Below are 27,391 nucleotides of genomic sequence, written 5' to 3' on the forward strand. Positions count from 1 at the left end.
CCTGGTTAGGAACGATCCTATGTTGCTAAAGATTGTAATAATCAGGGTCACCGCTGCTGGAGAGCGGTGCGCCCCCTCACGTGCGTCACGCCCCCTCACGTGCGTCACGCCCCCTCACGTGCGTCACGCCCCCTCACGTGCGTCACGCCCCCTCACGTGCGTCACGCCCCCTCACGTGCGTCACGCCAGTTGAAGCACCGCCTTTTGTTTTTTTATTTCCCCATTTGTAGAGTAAGTGGAGCAGAGACCATTGGTTATTGTGCGAAGAAGGAGGTAAGTCCAGAACTTGGGACCTACTTTTTATGACATAGCCCTGAAGCATGTTTACTGTTATGAGGGGGCCGCAATTGCCATGTTGAAGCATCCCTGGATCGGCCCAGTGTTTTTGGTTAAAATGTGTGATGTGTATATTTAGAGAACATTTTTTAAAATATTGTGTACATTTCTTTGATTAAAGGAAAACATTTTCTTATAAAAATAGCAGAGAAACATGAGGGGGTGAGTCAGAGCGGGTATTTTACTCTTTTGGTACCAATGGCGTACTAAAACGAGTGACAAAATGAAATGCCCATAGGCTTAAATGGGGAGGAATGGCTATAACTAGACTATAGACTATAACGGAAAGGAAAAGAATAATTGATTTTTAAATAAAAGCTTAAGAAATAGCATTTAGATCTTTGACACACATACTTCCCTAGTACACACATGTGATCTAAAATTCAGATTATGTGGGATTATAGCTGTTTTCTATGGAATGACAGGCGAATGACAGTTTTGAGTGAATGTCCGTAGGATATAATGGGAGAAAAATGAAACCTACTTTTCTGACAAAACCATCTGACATATATAGATCTTTGGCACATATACTCCCCTAGTACCGAGACAGGTTCTAAAACTCATATTAAGTGAGATTATAGCTGTGTTCTATGGAATGACAGGTGAATGACAGTTTTGAGTGAATGCCCATCGGATATAATGGGAGAAAAAAATAATCTTGTTTTTTAGAGAAAACCATCTGACATATCCTATAGATCTTTGGTACACATACTCCCCTAGTACAGACACAGGATCTAAAACTCATATTAAGTGGAATTATAGCTGTTTTCTATGGAATGACAAGTGAATAACAGTATTGATGGAATGCCCATAGGATATAATGGGAGAAAAATCAAACCTGTTTTTCAGACAAAACCCTCTGAAATATCATATAGATCTTTGGCACATATACTCCCCTAGTACAGAGGCAGGATCTAAAACTCATATCATGTGGGATTATAGCTGTTTTCTACGGAATGACAGGTGAATCACAGTTTTGAGTGAATGCCCATAGGATATAATGGAAGAAAAATCAAACTTGTTTTTTTTAGAGAAAACCCTCTGACATATCATATAGATCTTTGTCATGTATACTCCCCTAGTACAGGTATAGGTTCTAAACCTCCTATTAAGTGGAGTTATAGCTGTTTTTTATGGAATGACAGGTGAATGACAGTATTGAGTGAATGCCCATAGGGTATAATGGGAGAAAAATGTAACCTGTTTTTCAGATAAAACCCTCTGAAATATCATATACTCCCTTGTACAGACACAGGATCTAAAACTCAGATTATGTGGGATTATAGCTGTTTTCTATGGAATGACAGGTGAATGGCAGTATTCAGAGAAAACTATCAGACATATCGCGTAGATCTGTGGCACACATACTCCCCTATTACAGACACCTGATCTAAGTGTCAGATTAGGTGGAATTATAGCTGTGTTTAAGGGAATGCCCATAGGATATAAAGAGAAAACTCAAACCTGTTTTTCAGAGAAATAGATTTTTGTCATGTATACTTCCCTAGTACAGTTATAGGTTCTAAAACACAGATTAAGTGGAATTATAGCGGTTTTCTAGGGAGTGGCAGGTGAATGACAGAATTGAGTGAATGTCCATAGGATATAATGGGAGAGAAATCAAACTGTTTTTTCTGCGAAAACCATCTGACACATCATATAGATTTTTGTAATTTTGAACACTGGTGACACTTGTAATATGTTGGCAGTTTTGAGGTGCTTTGTAAAAGGCATGCTGCATGATACCATTGGTGACAGCGGCAACATAAAACCATGCAATCAGAGGGGGAGAAAATGTTCTTGGGCATGCATCCTCTGCACATGTGGACCATCTGCTACTCTCATTTTGGAGAAGAGATGACAGCTATGTAACCAATGGTCTTTCAAAGACAGTAACATTCATGTTCATATTCAGAAGCGCTTTGTGCTTCTTACTTTGTGAACCACGGCTGCATTTTTTCCTGTTCTGTGTATTACATTTGCACTCTTTGTGTGGAGATGCAAAAGCAAATTCTGCATTTCTCACCACTAACTAAAGTCAACCATCTCATACTTGCAGGCAATAGGGAGCATATTGGATATTTTAATATACTGATTTAGACGTGTTAAGATGGACCAACCTAGGCTTATTCCGCTGTTAAAACATTGACAAATTAGCCCAGCATAATACATAATTAAATTGGTAACATTTATTTAAGGCTGTGATTAACCCATTAATGACCAGTGTTTTCTTTTTTACAATGCTTTCCAAAAAAAATCAGATACATTTCCATCTTTATTCAACCATAATTGAAATTTTTTTATACATAAACCATTTTTTAATATGAATTTTTTTTTTTTCTAAAAATAGGAAAGATTTAATTTTTCACAGTTTATTCTATTAAAAAATATACATAGCCAGTGCAAAGTACCGTATTTGCTCGATTATAAGACGACCCTGATTATAAGACGACCCCCCAAAATCTGAATATTAACTTAGGAAAAAAAGAAAAAGCCTGAATATAAGACGACCCCAAAGGAAAAAAGTTTTACCAGTAAATGTTAATTCATGTAAACTCTTTTTTTTAATAAAAGCTATGATTGAGAAAAAGATTTCTTTTGTTTTTATTTCTTGTATTTTCCAAACTGTCCCCCAGTTACGCACATCTGCCCCCAGGCTTGCCACTCCAATATGGCACTGTGGCCCATGATATGCCTCTTAACCCTCTATATGCCACTGTGCCCCATGGTATGCCTTTTGACCCCCTATGTGCCACTCTGCCTCCAGAAATGCCTTATACCCCTATATCCCATTCTGGCATTTAGGGGGTTAAAATGCATATTATGGGGCAGAGTGGCACATAGGGAGGTATAAGGCATTTCAGGAGGCAGAGTGGCATTAAGGGAGTTAAAAGGCATTGTATAGAGCACTCTGCCTCCAGAAATGCCTTATACCCCTATATGCCACTCTGCCATTTAGGGGGTTAAAAGGCATATTATGGGGCAGAGTGGCATATAGGGAGGTATAAGGCATTTCAGGAGGCAGAGTGCTCTATTAAATGCCCCCTTAACGCCACTCCAGAAATGCCCTATGCCCCCATTTAACACACACACACCCTATAACCCCATTTAACTAACACACTCTCTCTCTCTCTCTCTCCTCTCTCTCTCTCTCTCTCTCTCACCCCCTCTCTCTCTCTCCCCCCCCTCTCTCTCTCACCCCCCTTCCCCCGCTCTCCCCCCTCTCTTACCGGTGCTTCCAGCCAGGGCAGCGGGTTGACGTCGCCTTCTGCTGCAGCCGGAAGGAGGTGTGGCTAGCAGCGGGGGTTTGTATGCGTCCGTCGCGTATACTTTCCCCGACTCTGACAGTCGGGGAAGGTCTATGCGACCGACGCAGACAACCCCCGCTGCTAGCCACACCTCCTTCCGGCTGCAGCGGACGTTGTCTACGCGCATCGCGTAGACGTCAACCCGCTGCCCTGGCAACAAAGCAGGAAGCACCGGTAAGTGTGTGTATGGAGGGGGGGGGGGTCGGGTGAGACAGGAGGATCCAGGTCCCCTGCAGCGGTGCGGGGGATCTGGATCTTAGTCTCCTAATCAGACCTCTATTTGAGGTCTGATTAGAAGACGACCCCGATTAGAAGACGAGGGGTATTTTTCAGAGCATTTGCTCTGAAAAAAACCTCGTCTTATAATCGAGCAAATACGGTAAGAAAGAAAAAAAAAAAAACCTTAGGTATTTGCCTTGATTTTGGAAACAGCCTCATAAGGCATACTCATATGGTATTTATTTCGGTAGTTACTGGGATATACGGTATTGGCTCGAATATAGGCCGCACTTTTTTCCCCCACTTTAAGTCTTTAAAGTGGGGGTGCGGCCTATATTCGGGGTCTAGCGCCCGACGCCCGGGACATACAGTCCCGGGCGCCGGGCAGGCAGCGGGGTTAGGATACAGATCCCCCGCAGCGGTGCAGGGGACCTGCATCCTACTCCCCGATACGCTCAGACAGCCTCCCCTGCCAGCACTTCCCACGGGGGGGGGTGCCGGCACGGGAGGTTGTCTAAGCGCATCGTGCGGACCGTCCGCACGATGCGTTTTACCTCTGCCCACCCCCGATTTACCGGAGCAGAATCCCGGGTGTCTTGCGGGGGTCCACCGGAAGTTGTATACGCGTATTGCATAGATGTCCCCCGCCGGTCCCGCAAGACACCCGGGAGTCTGCTCCGGTAAGTCGGGGGGGGCAGAGGAGGACAGTGGCAGCATATCTCGGGGGGGGGGGGGGAGGACAGTGGCCGCATATCTCGGGGGGGGGGGGGGAGGAGGACAGTGGCAGCATATCTCGGGGGGGGGACAGTGGCAGCATATCTCGGGGGGGGGGGACAGTGGCAGCATATCTCGGGGGGGGGAGGACAGTGGCAGCATATCTCGGGGGGGAGGACAGTGGTAGCATACCTCGGGGAGGGAGGACAGTGGCAGCATATCTCGGGGGGGGGACAGAGTGGCAGCATGTTTTTTTGGGTGCTTTTTTAAAGAAAAAAACTTTTTCTTTAAAAAAGCACCAAACTTTTAGGGTGCGGCCTATATACAGGGGCGGCCTATATCCGAGCCAATACGGTATATAATATGCTTGGAGTTTAACCCACAATAGTGGCCAGAAAAAGCTATACTGCTGTATAAAGGTATACAGTACCCCCCACCACCACTAATATTGGCACCCTTGGTTTAAAATGAGCAAAAAATGCTGTGAAAATGTCTTTATTGTTTAACCCTTTCATCTTTTCTTCAAATAATACACAGAAATGCTCTGCTATCATGGATATCAAACAATTGCAAATACAACACAGGTTTTTTGTAAAAGTTGAATAAAGATGGAAATGTATCTGGTATTTTTTTTTTTTTTTTTTTTTTTGAAAACGTAAAAAAAAAAAAGCAAAAAAAAGTAAGAAGCACAAAGCGCTTCTGAATATGAACATGAATGTTACTGTTTTTGAAAGACCATTGGTTACATATCTGTCATCTCTTCTCCAAAATGAGAGTAGCAGATGGTTCACATGTGCAGAGGATGAATGCCTAGCTCAGCATTACAAGCCGGCACCGAGGCCGAACAGGGAGTCTCGCCGCAGGACTGCTGAAAGGTAAGTGGGGGGGGGTACATAATGTCAGGGATGGAGGGAGAGGAAGGGTAGAAAGGGGGGGGGCGGCATTTTAAAATTCGCCCCAGGCGGCATTTTGCCTTGGGCCAGCCCTGGTTGAATCAATTTTTATCGATTATAAAATGAGGGTTTTTTTCAGAGCAAAAGCTCTGAAAAATACCCCTCGTTATATAATCCGTTTCAGTGACTCACAGCAGCAGCTCCTACTTACCAGTCCCTCCCTGTAATCACTGTGACAACTGGCCCCGCTGTGACATTCATCTAACTGTAAGTATACAATTAATATTTGGGCTACTGAAAGTTAGGGGAGGTGGTGGTTAATTTAGGGGCAGTTTAGGGTTAATTTGGGGCAGTTTAGGGTTAATTTGGGGCAATTATGGTTAATGGGGTGTTTAGGGGCAGTTATGGTTAATAGGGTGTTTAGAGTTAATTTAGGGGCAGCTATGGTTAATGGGGTGTTTAGGGTTAATTTAGGAGGAGCTGTGGTTAATGCGGTGTCTGGGGTTAATTTGAGGCAGTTGTGGTTAATGGTGTGTTTAGGGTTAATTTAGGGGCAGTTATGGTTAATGGAGTGTTTAGGGTTAATTTAGGGTAGTTGTTTTGATGGGGTATTTAGAGTTAATTTAGGGGCAGAGTGGCATGTCTGGGGAGGATGGAGTGGTGTATCGGGGTATAAGGCATATCAGGCACAGTGGCATATGTGGGAGGCAGCGTGGCATGTCTGGGCTCAAATGTGCATAATTTGGGGGGGCTGGTTGGGAAATAAAGACAAGAAATGCATTTTATCAAAGTTTTTTTTTTTTATTCTGCTGTTTGTATTTTACATAATTTGTTTATTAAATTATTTTAAATGAAAAATTTTAATTTTTTTTTTATCCGATTAATCGGCCAACTAATCGATTATGAAAATAATCGTTGGTTGCAGCCGGGACGTACTAAACAGCATATTGGGGATGATGGGATGATGGGATGATTGGCTGCAATGCTCAACACTATCAATAGGTGTCAGTATACTTTTTACACTCATGGTAAATCAAAGCATGTTCTTTTTGGTAGTTCTTGATACTAAGTTGCAACGAATACATTGCAAAAAGAAGCTGCAAATGTTTAACTGTTTACTTGCTGAAATATATACAGTTTTATAAAGGAATCATGGTAAATTATATAGAAATAATAGAAACATTTTAAGTAATCAACATATTGATATAATATGGTACATGTATGTGCAAACACCATATTTTACCTGTTTTGATTGGCACAATATGGGAATATATATTATTATTATTTTTACATGGGGATTATGAGTTGAATATCATGGTTACAGATGCCAAGGAACAAATTTGACCCATTTCTGATAAGAATATGGGAATATTATTATTTTTACATGGGGATTATGGGTGGAATATTATAGTTACACATGCTAAGGAACATATTTTACCCATTTCGGATAAGAATATGGGTATACTCATTTTTTTACATGGGGATTATGGGTGGAATATTATATTTACACATGCTAAGGAACACATTTGACCTGTTTTTGATAAGAATATGGCTATAAATATTTTTTTACATGGTGATTATGGGTGGAATATTATAGTTACACATGCTAAGGAACATATTTGACCCATTTCTGATAAGAATATGGGAGTATTATTATTTTTAAATGGGGATTATGGGTGGAATATTATATTTACACATGCTAAGGAACACATTTGACCTGTTTTTGATAAGAATATGGCTATAAATATTTTTTTACATGGGGATTATGGGTGGAATATTATAGTTACACATGCTAAGGAACATATTTGACCCATTTCTGATAAGAATATGGGTATAATTATTTTTTTACATGGGGAATATGGGTGGAATATTATAGTTACACATGCTAAGGAACATATTTGACCCATTTTTTATAAGAATATGGGAGTATTATTATTTTTATATGGGGATTATGGGTGGAATATTATAGTTACACATGCTTAGGAACATATTTGACCCATTTTTGATAAGAATATGGGAGTATTATTATTTTTAAATGGGGATTATGGGTGGAATATTATAGTTGCACATGCTAAGGAACACATTTGACCCATTTCTGATAAGAATATGGGTATACTCATTTTTTTACATGGGGATAATGGGTGGAATATTATAGTTACACATGCTAAGGAACACATTTGACCTGTTTCTGATAAGAATGTGGCTATAAATATTTTTTTACATGGGGATTATGGGTGGAATATCATGGTTACAAATGCCAAAGAACACATTTGACCTGCTTCTGATAAGAATATGGGAATTTTATTATTTTTACATGGGGATTGTGGGTGGAATATTATAGTTACACATCCTAAGGAACACATTTGACCTGTTTCTGATAAGGATATGGCTATAAATAAATTTTATATATGGGGATTATGGATGGAATAGTATGGTTACACATGTTTAGTACCTTATTTAACAAGTTTCTGTTAAGAATATGGCTATAATTATTTTCTACATGGGGATTTTGGGCGCAATATCAAGGTTACGCATGCCATGGAACATAATTGACCTGTTTCTGATAAGAATATGGGTAAAATCATTTTTCAACATGGGGATTATGGGTGGAATATTATGGTTACACATGGCTAGTGATGTATTTCACTTGTTTCTGGTAGGAAAATGGGTATGATTAATTTTTTTCATAGATATTATGGATACTATGATATGATTGCATGTGCCATGTAACATATTTGACCTATTTCTGTTAAGAAAATGGTTATAAATGTTTTTCTACATGGGGATTATGGGTGAAATTTCATGGTTACACACCCTTAGTAACATATTCGACCCATTTCTGATAAGAATGTTGGTATATTTTTTCTACATAGGGATTATGGGAGGAATAGAATGATCAAAGGGACACATTTGACCTGTTTCTGATAGGAATATAGTTATAGATATTTTTACATGGGGATTATGGATGGAATATCATGGTTGCACGTGCCTAGTAACATATTTGATGTGTTTCTTTTAAGTAAACGGGTATAATTATTGTCATATAAGGGGATTATGCGTGGAATATCATGGTTACACATGCTAACTCTAATATCTGGCCTTTTTCTGATAAGAATATGGCTATCATGTTTCAACATGGGGATTATGGGTGCAATATCATGGTTACACATGGTAAGGAACACATTGGACCTTTTTCTGATTGAAATATGGCTATAATTAATATTTTTCATTGGGAATAATGGTGGAATAGCATAGTTGCACTATGATGTTTTGATATATTTTTCATTGTAATTGGCCATTAAGCCATCACTTCTAAAGAGGATTGTTTTTTCTTTTCTTATGCCGGTAAATATATAGTGTCCGAGGTGTGGCATAGTGCACCATTTCCACCGGTTTCATTAATTACCTAATTAAGATGGAATCATTGTCCATAATGTATTTTTATATGGCCAACACTTTGCAAAAGTTCTCGTTATTTATTTCTCTAAGCATTTTCATTTGTATCCTGCTGACTACCACGCTTGGCTACCCTGCCCTGTGTGGCTGAGTACCTTGCACAGCTACCCCATATTCTTATGAGAAAAAGGTCAGATGTGTTCCTTAGCATTTTTAACTATAATATTCCACCCATAATCCCCATTTTAAAAAAAGATTATACCCATATTCTTATCAGAAATGGGTCAAATATGTTCCTTAGCATGTGTAACTATAATATTCCACCCATAATCCCCCCGTAAAAAATAATTATACCCATATTCTTATCAGAAACAGGTGAAATACGTTCCTTACCATGTGTAACTATAATATTCCACCCATAATCCCCATGTAAAAATAATAATACTCCCATATTCTTATCAGAAATGGGTCAAATATGTTCCTTAGCATGTATAACTATAATATTCCACCCATATTCCCCATGTAAAAAAATAATTATACCCATATTCTTATCAGAAATGGGTCAAATATGTTCCTTAGCATGTGTAACTATAATATTCCACCCATAATCCCCATGTAAAAAAATAATTATACCCATATTCTTATCAGAAATGAGTCAAATATGTTCCTTAGCATGTGTAAATATAATATTCCACCCATAATCCCCATGTAAAAAAATAATTATACCCATATTCTTATCAGAAATGGGTCAAATGTGTTCCTTGGCATGCGTAACTATAATATTCCACCCATATTCCCCATGTAAAAAAATATTTATAGCCATATTCTTATCAAAAACAGGTCAAATGTGTTCCTTAGCATGTGTAAGTATAATATTCCACCCATATTCCCTATGTAAAAAATAATTATACCCATATTCTTATCAGAAATGGGTCAAATATGTTCCTTAGCATGTGTAACTATAATATTCCACCCATAATCCCCATATAAAAATAATAATACTCCCATATTCCTTTCAGAAAAAGGTCAAATTTGTTCCTTGGCATCTGTAACCATGATATTCAACCCATAATCCCCATGTAAAAATAATAATATTCCCATTTTCTTATCAGAAATGGGTCAAATGTGTTCCTTGGCATGTTAAACTATAAAATTCTACCCATAATCCCCATATAAAAATAATAATACTCCCATATTCTTATCAGAAATGGGTCAAATATGTTCCTTAGCATGTGTAACTATAATATTCCACCCATAATCCCCATATAAAAATAATAATACTCCCATATTCTTATCAAAAATGGGTCAAATATGTTCCTTAGCATGTGTAACTATAATATTCCACCCATAATCCCCATGTAAAAAAATGAGTATACCCATATTCTTATCCGAAACAGGTCAAATTTTTTCCTTGGCATCTGTAACCATGATATTCAACCCATAATCCCCATGTAAAAATAATAATATTCCCATATTCTTATCAGAAATGTGTCAAATGTGTTCCAATATTCCACCCAAAATCCCCATGTAAAAATAATAATACTCCCATATTCTTATCAGAAATGGGTCAAATATGTTCCTTAGCATGTGTAACTATACTATTCCACCCATATTCCCATGTAAAATATAAGTATACCCATATTCTTATTCGAAACCGGTCAAATATGTTCCTTAGCATGTGTAACTATAATATTCCACCCATATTCCCCATGAAAAAAAAATAATTATACCCATATTCTTATCAGAAATGGGTCAAATATGTTCCTTAGCATGTATAACTATAATATTCCACCCATAATCCCCATGTAAAAAAATAATTATACCCATATTCTTATCAGAAATGGGTCAAATATGTTCTTTAGCATGTGTAACTATAATATTCCACCCATAATCCCCATGTAAAAAAATAATTATACCCATATTCTTATCAGAAATGGGTCAAATATGTTCCTTAGCATGTGTAACTATAATATTCCACCCATAATCCCCATGTAAAAAAATAATTATACCCATATTCTTATCAGAAATGGGTCAAATATGTTCCTTAGCATGTGTAACTATAATATTCCACCCATATTCCCCATGTAAAAAAATAATTATACCCATATTCTTATCAGAAATGGGTCAAATATGTTCCTTAGCATGTATAACTATAATATTCCACCCATATTCCCCATGTAAAAAAATAATTATACCCATATTCTTATCAGAAATGGGTCAAATATGTTCCTTAGCATGTATAACTATAATATTCCACCCATATTCCCCATGTAAAAATAATAATACTCCCATATTCTTATCAGAAATGGGTCAAATATGTTCCTTAGCATGTATAACTATAATATTCCACCCATATTCCCCATGTAAAATATGAGTATACCCATATTCTTATCCGAAACAGGTCAAATATGTTCCTTAGCATGTGTAACTATAATATTCCACCCATATTCCCATGTAAAAAAATAATTATACCCATATTCTTATCAGAAATGGGTCAAATATGTTCCTTAGCATGTATAACTATAATATTCCACCCATAATCCCCATGTAAAAAAATAATTATACTCATACTCTTATCAGAAATGGGTCAAATATGTTCCTTAGCATGTATAACTATAATATTCCACCCATAATCCCCATGTAAAAAAATAATTATACCCATATTCTTATCAGAAATGGGTCAAATATGTTCCTTAGCATGTGTAACTATAATATTCCACCCATAATCCCCATGTAAAAAAATGAGTATACCCATATTCTTATCCGAAACAGGTCAAATTTTTTCCTTGGCATCTGTAACCATGATATTCAACCCATAATCCCCATGTAAAAATAATAATATTCCCATATTCTTATCAGAAATGTGTCAAATGTGTTCCAATATTCCACCCAAAATCCCCATGTAAAAATAATAATACTCCCATATTCTTATCAGAAATGGGTCAAATATGTTCCTTAGCATGTGTAACTATACTATTCCACCCATATTCCCATGTAAAATATAAGTATACCCATATTCTTATTCGAAACCGGTCAAATATGTTCCTTAGCATGTGTAACTATAATATTCCACCCATATTCCCCATGAAAAAAAAATAATTATACCCATATTCTTATCAGAAATGGGTCAAATATGTTCCTTATCATGTATAACTATAATATTCCACCCATAATCCCCATGTAAAAAAATAATTATACCCATATTCTTATCAGAAATGGGTCAAATATGTTCTTTAGCATGTGTAACTATAATATTCCACCCATAATCCCCATGTAAAAAAATAATTATACCCATATTCTTATCAGAAATGGGTCAAATATGTTCCTTAGCATGTGTAACTATAATATTCCACCCATAATCCCCATGTAAAAAAATAATTATACCCATATTCTTATCAGAAATGGGTCAAATATGTTCCTTAGCATGTGTAACTATAATATTCCACCCATATTCCCCATGTAAAAAAATAATTATACCCATATTCTTATCAGAAATGGGTCAAATATGTTCCTTAGCATGTATAACTATAATATTCCACCCATATTCCCCATGTAAAAAAATAATTATACCCATATTCTTATCAGAAATGGGTCAAATATGTTCCTTAGCATGTATAACTATAATATTCCACCCATATTCCCCATGTAAAAATAATAATACTCCCATATTCTTATCAGAAATGGGTCAAATATGTTCCTTAGCATGTATAACTATAATATTCCACCCATATTCCCCATGTAAAATATGAGTATACCCATATTCTTATCCGAAACAGGTCAAATATGTTCCTTAGCATGTGTAACTATAATATTCCACCCATATTCCCATGTAAAAAAATAATTATACCCATATTCTTATCAGAAATGGGTCAAATATGTTCCTTAGCATGTATAACTATAATATTCCACCCATAATCCCCATGTAAAAAAATAATTATACTCATACTCTTATCAGAAATGGGTCAAATATGTTCCTTAGCATGTATAACTATAATATTCCACCCATAATCCCCATGTAAAAAAATAATTATACCCATATTCTTATCAGAAATGGGTCAAATATGTTCCTTAGCATGTGTAACTATAATATTCCACCCATAATCCCCATGTAAAAAAATAATTATACCCATATTCTTATCAGAAATGGGTCAAATATGTTCCTTAGCATGTGTAAATATAATATTCCACCCAAAATCCCCATGTAAAAAAATAATTATACCCATATTCTTATCAGAAATGGGTCAAATATGTTCCTTAGCATGTGTAACTATAATATTCCACCCATATTCCCCATGTAAAAAAATAATTATACCCATATTCTTATCAGAAATGGGTCAAATATGTTCCTTAGCATGTGTAACTATAATATTCCACCCATAATCCCCATGTAAAAATAATAATAATATATATTCCCATATTGTGCCAATCAAAACAGGTAAAATATGGTGTTTGCACATACATGTACCATATTATATCAATATGTTGATTACTTAAAACGTTTCTATTATTTCTATAGAATTTACCATGATTCCTTTATAAAACTGTATATATTTCAGCAAGTAAACAGTTAAACATTTGCAGCTTCTTTTTGCAATGTATTCGTTGCAACTTAGTATCAAGAACTACCAAAAAGAACATGCTTTGATTTACCATGAGTGTAAAAAGTATACTGACACCTATTGATAGTGCTGAGCATTGCAGCCAATCATCCCATCATCCCCAATATGCTGTTTAGTACGTCCCTTGCAGCCCTAATCAGGTGTCTGTCTGATGGTTTCCTCTGAATACTGTCATTCCATAGAAAACGGCTATAATCCCGCTTAATATGAGGTTTAGAACCTATACCTGTACTAGGGGAGTATACATGACAAAGATCTATATGATATGTCAGATGGTTTTGTCTGGGGGGGAAAAAAGGTTTCCTTTTTCTCCCATTATATCCTATGGGCATTCACTCAATACTGTCATCCACCTGTCATTCCATAGAATACAGCTATAATTCCACTTAATATGAGGTTTAGAACCTATACCTGTACTAGGGGAGTATACATGACAAAGATCTATATGATATGTCAGATGGTTTTCGCAAAAAAAAAAAAAACAAGTTAAATTTTTCCACCATTATATCCTATCGGCATTAACTCAAAACTGTCATTCACCTGTCAGTCCATAGAAAACAGCTATAATCCCACTTAATGAGTTTTAGGTCCTGTGTCTGTACTAGGGGAGTATGTGTGTCAAATATCTAAATGCTATTTCTTAAGCTTTAATTTAAAAATCAATTATTTTCCCTTCCATTATAGTCTATGGGCATTCCTCCCCATTAAAGTCTATGGGCATTCCATTTTGTCATTCATTTTAGTATGTCCCACGATCCTGTGTTGCTAAAGACTGTGATAATCACTGCCAGGTGCTGGCTGGGCAGGGGGGCTATTGCCTCCCAAGTAGCGCCGACCGGCGGCATCAGCATCCAGTGGCCGTGTGCAATGGCCACCTAGTGATGGGAGCTGCGCCATCGTGAGGGATGAAAGCTCCTGCGCTGCTCCCATCACTATGCGGCCATCAGATTGCTGGAAATCTAATCTAAACGGCCGCGGCGTGCTGATGCCGCTGGCCGGTGCTACTTTAATACTCCCCCCCCCCCCACCCCTTAATATGGCAAGCCGATCCGGCATATTAAATAAATTTTAAAAAAAAGTATTAAACTAGCTCCGGCCAGCTTCATCAGGCATCGGTCGTTTAGATTAGTTTTCCAGCAATCTGATGGCCGCATAGTGATGGGAACAGCGTGAGGGGTGAAAGCTCCGCCCCCTCGCACTCGGACTGCTGGAGCATCGGATGTCGTGTCGGTGACATCATGCTTACCATGGAAAACGGCAGTGTGCAGTTACCAGAGGACGGAGGTCAAGAGGAAAAAAGCCCCAAAGTGGAAGAAGTAGAAGGTCAGTAAACAGTAAGCATTTATTTTTCTAAAAACTGTTTTTCTATTTGGTAAAAACAAAAAAATCGGTGTGTGTGCATGTAAGTCTGTGGGGGACAAACAACATAATGCTTTTTTAAATTATTAAACAAAAAATAAATCTGTATGTGTTCACAAGTTCAGCTCCCCAGTGTCACCTCTGTCCTCTTTCAGCCCCCCATGTCATCTCTGTCCCCAATCAGCCCTTCAAGTGAATTAATATTTGACAGTGTACGGGCCCACTTTAAGGTATGATCCTGGTAGGGTACTCATATTAGCCTTTACAATTTCCCTGCTGCTGCGTACTATACTTCCAATAATCCTCAGCCAGTATCATGAGGGACATTTAACTGGCTGAGCATCAAGGTGTCATTAGGTCTTGCTTTTTTTTTTACCATCCTTTGTTGTTAATACATTTAATTATGTTATAAACCACATTTGAATCATATTTCTCTTGCTTTATTACATCATTATGCGTTGGAAAATCAGGAAAAGATGGGCATGTATGGTGGGCTGATTCGGTGGCACAATGGGCCACTTGACTTGACTTGCCCCTTAGGCTGCCAGCCCTCCCCTTGTCACTGCTGCTGATAGTCCCCCTCTCGTGTGCCCTACCAATTGAGACGCCGTATTTTTTTTATTTTTTTTTTGTGCAGCCTTGAAGCAGCACTGATTGATGCGGAGGTGAGGGAGGGGTGCCGAACATTACCCCTCAGTCTCCTCCACGAGGCCTCTGTCTTCGTCGCATTTCATGCTGAGCACCGGGATATGACGTCATATACCGTCGCTCCAGCAGTGAAGCAGCGCGCACAGAGGCCTCGCGCTCCTGCCACAGGACTGCAGGAGAGGGGGATAGTAAGAATAGTGGAATAAATAGTGAATGAGTGAGAGAATAAATGATTGTGTGAATTAGTGAGTGACTGTAAAAGTGTTTGTGTGTATATCATAGATGTGTAATTGGTTTGTGGAAAGGCAACGATGGCACAAGCAGAGTGACTTTGAGCACCCAGATGGCACAGACAGTGTTTTTATGGGACACAGATGGCACTGGGTGGGCTGTTTGGGGACAAAGATGGCAAATCCTATGTGTGTAATTTGAGTGCTGGTCAGGTGTTGTGTGGACGGCATGGCTGGCCTTTGGATGTGCGACCTGTGATCTATGCCTGTAAATTAGGGGGTTTTATCTTTACTTTTTTAATGCTGGCTTTTATGTGAATTACAATTGATCTATACCTGCAATGGTATGTTTCCATACATTATTATTGTATACCTGCAAATTAGGGATGCAGTGAAATGAAAATTCTGGACCGAAACCAAAAATAACCCCCCTACCTTTAAAACAACAACAAAAAAGAACTACACTTTTATTAAAAATAAGAAACATGCCAAAATTGGACCAATAAAATCAATAATAGCAATTATATCTATATATAAATATTAACAGCAATCACACTCGTATCATGCCCAGGTAGTCAGTACATGCTGGAACCTGGGCATGATAGGAGTGTAATTAGTCTCCCTATGCCATGCTATTCTCACACACACACACACACACGAGGACTGTATTGGGATGCGGGACCCGCCAAAAAACTTGCGGACGGTCTTGCTGGTGTTGCGGGCAGTCAGACACTGTACCTGTGGGTCCCGGTAATCCCGTGCAGTCCTGCAAGGCTGCCTTTGTGCTGCTCCCTCACAGTGTATCTTCCCTTGCTCCGCCCAGGAACACAGCAGAGTCACGTGATGTGACGTCACTTCCCGTAACTCCACTGTGTTCCTGGGCAGAGCAAGAGAAGAGACGCTGTGAGGGAGCAACTTGAAGGCAGTTATAGATATACCAGAACCTAAAGTACAATTTGTGTGGGGAAAAAAAATTACTATTACAAAGTTTGACAAAGTGTAGTTGTATAATTGGTGCATGGAAAGGGTTAAAATAACAGCATTTGGAATACCCTGGGGTGTCTAGTTTTCAAAAATATATGGTTTGATGGAGTTAAATTGAGTTAACCGGCTTCAAAGATATTCCAAAGAGGAGATGGAGGCAGAATGACCAAATGACCACCTGAATTACGCATGCCCCAAAAATAGCCTTTTGCCAGCCAAACAATCTGACAAGCCCATGCATGTGGCATATCGCTGTACTCAGGAGATATTCCTGAACACATATTGGGGTGTTGTTAGACAGTGGCATATACCAGGACCTGTATATCTATAACTAAAGTACAATTTGTGTGGAAATTTTTATTAAAAAAAAATACTATTACAAAGTTTGACAAAGTGTAGTTGTATAATTGGTGCATGGAAAGGGTTAAAATAACAGCATTTGGAATACCCTGAAAAAGTCATAAAATGTGGGGGTTTTTTTTCCATTTTTCACCATGTTTTTTTTATTTTTTTTTTATAGTAAATAAGATGATACGATCAAAATAATGGTATCTGAAGAAAGCCCATCTTGTCCTGAAAAAAACAATATATAACTTATGTGGGTACACTAAATGGGTGAGGAGAAAATTACAGCTGAACACAAGCACCACAAAAGTGTCAAAACAGCCTTGGTCCCACAGGGTACAAAATGAAGAATGAGCCCGGTCCTTAACCCCTTCGCGACCTTTGCCGGTTCAGGACCGTCATAACAAGAAGGTCACTAAATGACCTTTGACGGTCCTGAACCGTCAAAAAATTAAATAAGCTTAGAAAGTGATCAAGGATCACTTTCTTCGCTTAAACGGCCTTGCTGCAATGCCTCGATGTCGAGGCATTCAGCAAGGCCGAGATCGGCATCGGGGGCCATGTCTGGCCCCTCCCCGGGGCGTCAACAGCCGCCATACATTGTATGGCGGCGGACGCCCGTTTTAAAAGCGTTTAGCAGGCGATCAACGATCGCCTCCTAAACTTAAATGGTGTCGCTGGAATGCCTCGATCAGGAGGCATCCAGCGACACCAAACACTTACCTCTGGGTGGGCTGTGACCGCTCCGGAGAGCGGTCACAGCTGCAGCTGCCGGTGATCTTCGCCATCCGCAAGATGGCGGCGGCCCGGGAAATAAAACAATAAAGAAGAAAGAGTTCGCTAGATGGTCTCCAGACCATGCAAGTCAATGGAGCCCAGCTCTCTAATCACTATGTGATTAGTAAAAAATTAAAAAAAAAAAAAAAAAAATGGGAAAAAAAAAATTAAAAAAAAATGTGCTAACATTTAAAAATAATTATGCAGTGATGTCACTAGATGAACCATCCAGTACCAGCAAAATGTGTAAAAAAAGTATTAAAAAAAATAAAATAAAATTAAAAAATAAAGTTTATTATTTTGAGCAAGTGCTAAAATTTCTCAAAAATCTCAACAAAGAGTTAAAATAAAAGCACTTCAAATACCCAAGGGGTGTCTAATATAAAAAAAAATGGCTGATGGGGTAAATTGGAGTGGCCTAGCTCAAAGATAGGGCATAGGTACAGACTGACCAAAATGGAGAAAAAAAGCGCACTTCCCAAATGTGGCATTTTAAATCTGTAACAACCCGACAAACCCATGCATGTCGGGTATCACTGCACTCAGGAGATGTTCCTGAACACATATTGGGGGGTTGTTTGACAGTGGCATATACCAGGACCTGTATATCTATAACTAAAATACAATTTGTGTGAAAAAAAAAATAAAAAAAATTACTATTACAAAGTTTGACAAAGTGTAGTTCTATAATTGGTGCATGGAAAGGGTTAAAATAACAGCATTTGGAATACCCTGGAGTGTCTAGTTTTCAAAAATATATGGTTTGAACCCCATGGGTTAAATTGAGTTAACCGGCTTCAAAGATATTCCAAAGAGGAGATGGAGGCACAATGACCAAATGACCACCTGAATTACGCATGCCCCAAAAGTAGCCTTTTACCAGCCAAAGAATCTGACAAACCCATGCATGTGGGGTATCGCTGTACTCAGGAGATGTTGCTGAACACATATTGGGGTGTTGTTTGATAGTGACATATACCAGAACCTGTATATCTATAACTAAATTACAATTTGTGTGGAAAAAAAAATTAAAAAAGCAAAAAAAAAACCATATAAATATTTTTGTGAGCAAGTCCTGAAATTAGTACATTAGCTTAAAACGATTCTTGCATGGAAAGAGTTAAAATACTGGCATATTAATTTTTATACTTTTTTTTTGTTAATAGTAAATAATATGATACAATCAAAATAATTGAAAGAAAGCCCTTCTTGTCCTGAAAAAACAATATATAACTTGTGTTGGTTCAGTAAACGGGAAAGAAGAAAATTACAGCTAAACACGAGCAGCGCAGAAATGTTAAAACGACCATTGTCACGAACGGTACAAAAAATTAAATCAGCCTGTCATGAAGGGCTTAAAGGAGTTAAACGAAAAAGTGGAGGGTGTATCGCTCACTAGAAAAAACATAGCCATATCTCCCAGAACAGATTTATAAAAAAAAACTTTAAATCTACAATGTAAACGGACACCTTGGATAAAAAAAAAATGGTTTTATCTACTTTCATGTTTGTCTGTGTTCACCATACAGTACGCACCAAATGGCTAAAAGAGGTGTGCTTGAATATAAGACAAGGTTATTTTCTGAGCAAATGCTCTGAAAAATACCTCTCGTCTTGTAATCAAGGTCATCAGAAAGAGGTCTGGCTATAAGAGTAAGATCCAAATCACCCCACTTCACTGCAGTTGACCTGGATCCTCCACTCTGGAGCACGGGTCGTAAGCCAGGTGGAGGGGGGTTTATGATATCAGGGACACAGTGCCATATTTGGGGTGGCATATATGGGGGGGGCAGAGGGGCATATTTGAAACATGGGATGGTATCGTTTAGGAAAAGAACACCGTGAGGTGATGGATGCACTTACTGTTATGTAGAAAGTGTTCAGCGTGTAATGTTCCAAGGTATCTCCCAGTCAATTCCTCACTCGTGTGTGTCCGCAGTCCCGTGATGGTCTCAGTGGATATTCTCCAATTATTATCAATGTTAGGAACCACTATGAATTAGTGTCCAATCAGATGGTTAATAAAAAGAAAATTTATTTGAGGGCAGAGCCCTGTATATATTCCAGGTGAACTACAGGTACATGATTCCAAATAAATATTTAAAAATCCAAATTCCTTAAAAAGATATATACCGTATCTGCTCGATTATAAGACAAGGTTTTTTCCAGAGCAAATGCTCTGAAAAATACCCCTCGTCTTATAATCAGACCTCAAATAGGTCTGATTATGAGACTAAGATCCAGATCCCCCGCAGCGATGCAGGGGACCTGGGTCCTCCTGTGTTAAACCCCCCCCCCCCCAAATTTACTGGTGCTTCTGAGTCCCCGGTGCTTAGTCCGGGCTGCGTGTGGAGCTCTACGCGATACAATCGCGTAGAGCTCTACATGTTTCCCGGACTAAGCACTGGGGACCCAGATGCAGGGGACCTGGATCCTCCTGTGTTAACCCCCCCCAACTTACCGGTGCTTCTGAGTCCCCGCGTGGAGCTCTACATGCTGCCCGGACTAAGCACCGGGGGCTCAGATGCAGGGGACCTGGATCCTCCTGTGGTATGCGCCCCCCCCAACCCAGAAGCACCGGTAAGTTTGGCGGAGGGATGGGGAGTGTTAAATGGGGGGTGTAAGGCATTTCAGAGTGCTCTGTGAAATGCCTTTTAACCCCTTTAATGCCACTCTCCCTCCTGAAATGCCTTTTACCTCCCTATATGCCACTCTGCCCCATAATATGCCTTTTAACCCCCTAAATGCCAGAGTGGCATATAGGGGTATAAGGCATTTCTGGAGGCAGAGTGGCACATAGGGGGTCAAAAGGCATATCATGGGGCACAGTGGCATATAGAGGGTTAAAAGGCATATCATGGGGCACAGTGGCATATATGGGGTATAAGGCATTTCTGGGGCAGAGTGGCAAGCCTGGGGGCAGATGTGCATAGCTCGGGGGGCAGGTTGAAAAAAAAAAAAGAAATAAAAACAAAATATTTTTCTCAATCATAGCTTTTATTAACAAACAATTGTTCACATAGTTTACATGAACTAACATTTACTGGTAAAACTTTTTTCCTACAGGGTCGTCTTATATTCAGGCTTTTTCTTTTTTTCATAAGTTAATATTCAGATTTTGGGGGGGTCGTCTTTTAATCAGGGTCGTCCTATAATCGAGCAAATACGGTATATAAAAATTAAATGGATAAAAACCAGTCTTATGATGATAAAGATACTGGAAAAGTCCTCTCTCTACGTGTTTCGCCTCCTAGGCTTCCTCAGGAGTAGTGTTTTTTCTTTCCTTCGTTGGTCCTTTTATTCATGATTGGCGCCATCTTTGGTTCCTTCCCCCTCCGGTGTTTGTCCCTCCTCCGTGCGTTATGACGTCAAAAGTACCTCCTCCGTGTCTGTCATTGTGTGGGCCGTTACTGAGATGCGGATCTCTCCTTCCGTGATGGATATTTCGTTCAGGTACGGGGCTGCTTTTAAGTTGTGCCGATCTTCCGATGTAGTGCTCGTTCATAGGGGAGAAGGATATTATCAAATAAAGAACGTACTTACGAAACATCCAAAAGACTTCGTGTGTTTTTTTTTTTGTTTTTTTTTGTTTTTTTTTTGTGGGGAGTGGACTGTGATTTCCTTTGAAGGGAAAGGGGTCTTGTGTTCTATATCTATTCACTGATTTTACCGCCTTTGATTTCAAAATCCCAGAAACACCCCGGCCTATATATACACAATTAGATCAGTAACAATATGGTGTTACTTCCCCCTATACTTATCCTTTTTCCTTTCCATCTACTTTTTTACATTTGCTCCTTATTGTATTTCTTTTTTGATTCGTTCCAAACCTGACCTTCCCCTGACAAGAGATATTTATATGGACCCATATAACTGTACCCATAATCAGTTCACATATTACATCTCACCATAAGTCTCGATCTACATGTCCCCACACTTAGAGGTCTAACACTGTGTCCCCTGATATGCCTTATAACTTCCAATCTGCCACTCGCCCCATTTATGCCTTATACCTCCCTATGTGCCACTCCGCCCCCTTATAAATGCCCTGCACCAACTTGAAATTCATTATACTCCCTGATTCCCCACTCTGCCTCACTCAGATATGCCACGCTGAAATTTATTATACCCCTATACACCACTATAGCTCACCCATACACCACTCTGCCTCCTCCCATACACCACTCTGCCTCCTCCCCCCTCCTCATACACCACTTTGCCTCCCCCCCTCCCCATACATCACTCTGCCTCCTCCTCCCTCCCATACATCACTCTGCCTCTCTCCCCCCCCTCCCACACACCACTCTGGCTCTCTCCCTCCCTCCCATACATCACTCTGCCTCTTTCCCCCCCTCCCATACACCACTCTGCCTCTCTCCCCCCTCCCATACACCACTCTGCCTCCTGTCAGCAACGGAGGTTCACAAGACACTAGGGAGTCGGGTAGAGAGGCAGAGTGGTGTATGGGAGGGTGGCTCCCATACACCACTCTGCCTCTCTACCCGACTCGCTGATGTTTTGTGAACCTCTGTTGCCGACAGGCACTCTAACTGGAGCTTCGTAGAAGCCCCAGTGGAAGTGAAGGGGAGTAACGGAGGCTGTCTGCACATTGCGCAGACCCCCACCAGCTGACAGAGAGGATGATCCTCTGCAGGAGACCTCGATTCTCTGTCAGCCGGTGGGGTTCTGCACGATGTGCACAGACAGCCTCCATTACGCCCCAGCGGAAGTGGATGGGAGAGGTGGAAGTTGTCTGTGCGCATCGCACGGACACCCACCGGCTGACGGGAATCCAGGTCCCCTGCAGCGTTATAATCCTATAGTGTTATAATCCGATCTCTGTTTTGAGGTCGGATTATAAGGAGAGGAGTTTTTCAGAGCATTTGCTATGGGGAAAAAAAACTTTATAATCGATAAAAATCGATTTGACTAATCGATAATGAAAATCGTCATCGATTTTTATCGCTTAGTTGTTGCAGCCTTATTTTATTCTACTGTTTTGTTTTTAACATTATGTATGTTTATTAAATTATTTTAACCCCTTCAGTCCCAGGGGTTTTTGGTACCTCAAAGCCCGGAGCAGTTCTGCCATTTTTGCGGTAGGTTACGTGCGGTATGTACCCATGTAAACTATGTATTATTTTTTCAAGGAGAGATAGAGCTTTATTGTGATACCATAGATAGATAATTAGCTGAAAATTAAGGTGAGTTTATTAAAAACTAGTGAAAATTAGAAAAAAAAACCCTGATGTTTTTTAAATATTTTCTCTCTGAATCCTCACAAAATTAGGTAAAGTTATAGAAAATCACCTTCAGGTTTATTAATTCAGGTGTCCTGATTTCAGAAATACCTAATTTATATAGAATTTCCATATTTTCCCAGCACTTATAGGGAACATACTATAAGGTGTACATTATTCATAGACTTTTTACATTAGGTATGATGGGATTGCAATAATTTTAAACATTTTATATTGGCTGATTTGTTTTTCAGCATGGGAGAAGAGTGAGAAACATGGTTTCTCACTCTCCTCCCTGCAATCCCCCTGCACCGATCACACAGTGATCTCTATGCAAGCCCCCAGTGTCTGTGATCTGTGCCTCATTGGAGTGATTGGAAATTCCAGCAGGGTCTAGACAGACCCTGCAGGGGATATCCTGTCCTCCGACCACCTTCCGGGTGACGTGACCCGGAAGAGGATGGCAATCAGACGATGGGGCATTTAAAACTTACAGAAATCGGGCAGCAGAAAGCCAGAGATGCCAGGCTCACAGGGGGTAGTCCAGACAGCCTGATCTCCGGTGTAGCCTCGGGGCTGTGTGCCTGCCGCTGCAAGAAAGTCAGGACGTACGGGTGCGTCCATATGTGTTTCTTTGGATGTGTTTTATGTACGTACCGGCACATCTATAAGGGACTAAAGGGGTTAAATAAATAAAAAATTTACATTTATTTTTTTATCCGATTAATCGAAAAAAAGATCGTTAGTTGCAGCCCTAACTCAAACGCAATACATTTTACTAATTTGTACTTATATCATTTGTATTATTTTGTTTATTGTGGTGCTCTATAATAACATGCATGTATAATTAGAATGGATTGTAAGAACGAACGTGGAAAAGCTAAGTGATAGAGGAATTTTTTTGACCATGCAGAATATTCACTCCAGCAGTAAAATGGTTAACTACAAATAGACAGAGGTATAAAAGCTGACTAGGAACACTACAATACCTCATGGATTAAAGGCGCTATGAGCCTGGTGCTGAGGATTTTGGTGGGCCTTTTAATGGAAATAAATAAAATAGAATCTTAACTCCTCGGCATCCATGTGTACTGGATAAAGATGACATCAGTGCTAAGCAAATAATATAGGATAGAATCTTATGTGATGGGATTGGGATCAGTTCGCTTTAAAAAAATACAGCTGATGCCACAATTTAGTGTGACTAATCCTTTTTAACCCCTTAAGGACCGGGCGTATTTTTTTATTTTTGTACCCTTTGGGAGCGAGGTTGTTAACACTTTTGCAATGCTTGTGTTCAGCTGTAAATTTCTACTTACCCATTTAGTGTACCCGCACATGTTATATATTTTTTTTTCAGGACAAGATGGGCTTTTTTCAGGTACCATTTTTTTATCATATCTTTATTTACTATAAAAACATGGTGAAAATTTGAAGAAAAAAAACACCTTTTATGACTTTTCTTTGAAAAATCTTTTACTCACCTACAAAAGGAAGTAAAACTAACTAAATAGATACTACTATTGGGCAATAAGTACAAGTGGCATTTTATGACTTCCAAACATTTTTTTCCAAACCTGGTCATTCTGTCTCCATCTCCTCTTTGGAACATCTTTGAAGCCGACTACTTCAATTTACCCCATCAAACCGTATACATTTTTAAAAATAGACACTCCAGGGTATTTCAAATGCTGGTATTTTAGCCTTTTCCAGGGTCACCATCAAACACCCCAATATGTGTTCAGCAACATCTCCCGAGTACAGTGATACCCCCCATGCATGGGTTTGTCAGGTTGTTTGGGAGGTAAAACGCCATATTGAGGAAGTGCACGTTTTTTAACTTGGAACTTTTACATCTGGTCCTACTGTCCCCATGTCCTAATAGGGCCATCTTTGAAGCCGGCTAATTCAATTTACCCCATCAAACCATATGTTTTTGAACACTAGACACCCCAAGGTATTTCAAATGCTAGTATATTAACCTTTTCCATGCATGAGATTCTACCATCAGCCTTCGCCAAAGTTTGTAGTAGTCCATATTTTTTTTTATTGTATTTTTTGGGTATAAATGTATAGCTCCAGGTATACGTCGCTATCAAACAACACCCCAATGTGTGTTCAGCAACATCTCCCGAGTACAGTCATACCCCACATGCATGGGTTTGTCTGGTGTTTAGGGTTAAACTGCCACATTTTGGAAGTGTGCCCCCCCCCTCACTTTGGTCAGTCTGTGCCAATGCCCTATCTTTGAGCCCGGCCACTCCAATTTACCCCATAAAACCATTTATTTTTTTAAATTAGACACCCTTTGAGTATTTGAAATGCTTTTACTTTAACTCTTTCCATGTCAAGATTTTGGGGAAGATACAGTGCTAATTTTAGCACTTGCTTATAATAAACTTTTTTATTTTTTTTTTATTCTTTTGTTTTATTTTTTATTTTTTTTTTACATTTTGCTGGAACTGAATGGTTCTTCTGATGCATAATCATTTTTAAATGTTTTTTTTAAGCTTTTTTAAAAAAAATATATATTTTACTAATCACAGTGATTAGAAAGGTGGGCTCCATTGACTTGCATGGTTGAATGCATTACCTGTATTCAACCTGTAAGTGGAGCCAGAGTTCTCTAGAGGGTCTGGAGACCATCTAGCGGACTTTTTCAACTTTATTTATTTTTTTACAGGGCGGCCGCCATCTTGCGATTGGCAAAGTCACTCGCAGTGGTGGTTGTGACCGCTCTCTGGATCGATCACAGGGCGCCCTGGGGTGAGTGTTTGATGTTGCTGAATGTCTCCTCATCGAGGCATTTCAGCAACACCATTGAAGTTTAAAACTTTCAACTTTTAAAACGGGCGTCTCTGTTTCTGAATGCCTCAACATCAAGGCATTACAACAACACCATTTAAGCAAAGTGATCGTTGATCACTTTCTGAGCTTGTTTAATTTCATGATGTGTCATACACGTCATGGGTCGTTAAGTTACCTTACCCATGCCTGACCCGTCCATGGACGTTAAGGGGTTAAACATACCACAAAAATATTTTGTATTAAATATACTGTGCTTGCCCCTTTGGCAAGCTAGAGAAGTGTTCGGGCAACCCCATCTCCATACCTGGGAACTTTCCCTTGCGGGACACGGCCAGGACTGCCTACTGACGTCAACGGGCAGTCCCGTGACGTCGGTGAGAGGTCCCCTGATTTCGGTGGGTGGTCCCGCTGATGTTAATGGGAGTTCCCACTGACATAAGGGGCGTTGAAACACCCCCATTTAAAGGGAAAATGGACGGGGAGAGGGGCATGTCAAGACCCCGCTCCCGTGACCCGGAGGATTTGAGTGCTCACCCGGCAATCTTTGGGTCAAACACGGAGAGTTCCCAGGTATGCCCATCTCATGCAGGTGTTGGACCTGGGAAAGTTACTAAGAATTCAGCTATGTATATGGAAGGTAACATGAATGAAAATGTAATTGGTACAACAACTATTATATGGATTAAATTGTATATGATGCCTGGAGTGCCCTTTTATGAATACATAATAATATCACAAGATGTTTGAGTAAATTTAATGATATATTTGGTCTTCTTTTTGCAAAGTACCTTTCTTTGCATGTGGGTATCTAATTAATGATTGTGAAACTCAAAAGCGTATCATTTTCTCTTTCATAGCCATGTGGACTGCGCATGATCTTTGTTATTTCAGAACCCATATACACCGAGCTCACCAAACATGGAAAATGTAAGTTCATTTTATCCTTTTGAATAGGATCAGAGTTTTAATGTATACTATATGGCTAAATATATAAAAGTTTTGATGCTGAGCAGTTTAACTGCCTTTCTTGACAAGGTAGAGACAGTATACATTTTAACTTGTATTCAAAGCTTTCCTAAACATACCACAAAAAATATTTTGGGTTAAATATACTTTGCTTGCCCTTTGGCAAGCTGGAGAGGTGTTTGGGCAACCCCATCTCATGCAGGAGTTGGACCTAGGAAAGTTCTTCAACTATGTATGTGGAAGGTGGCACAAATTAAAATGTAATTAGTACAGCAACTATTATATGGATTAAATTGTATATGATGCCTGGAGTGCCCTTTTAAGAATACGTAATATCACGAGCTGTTTTAGAGTAGATTTAATGATATATTTGGTCTTCTTTTTGCAAAGTAGATGTGGGTATCTAATGATTGTGAAACTTATAAACGTATCCTTTTCTTTCTTAGCCATGTGTAGCCTCTACAGAGCCACATTTTGAGATTAATTCTGAAGCAATTGCGGAAGAAAAGCCTGGATGTTTCATCAAACAGTATTCTACGTTGGAAAAGA

The 27,391-nt window shown here is 39.3% G+C and overlaps 1 long non-coding RNA gene across 1 annotated transcript; it reads left to right on the forward strand.

Moving 5' to 3' along the window:
- The first annotated feature begins 226 nt into the window (after positions 1–226).
- LOC128497580 (uncharacterized) lies at positions 227–27,391 on the forward strand. The gene is made up of 3 exons (XR_008354331.1): positions 227–273; positions 26,734–26,803; positions 27,289–27,391. It is a non-coding gene; the product is annotated as an uncharacterized LOC128497580 (long non-coding RNA).

Source organism: Spea bombifrons, chromosome 5, assembly GCF_027358695.1.
Source record: "Spea bombifrons isolate aSpeBom1 chromosome 5, aSpeBom1.2.pri, whole genome shotgun sequence".
Lineage (NCBI taxonomy): Eukaryota > Metazoa > Chordata > Amphibia > Anura > Pelobatidae > Spea > Spea bombifrons.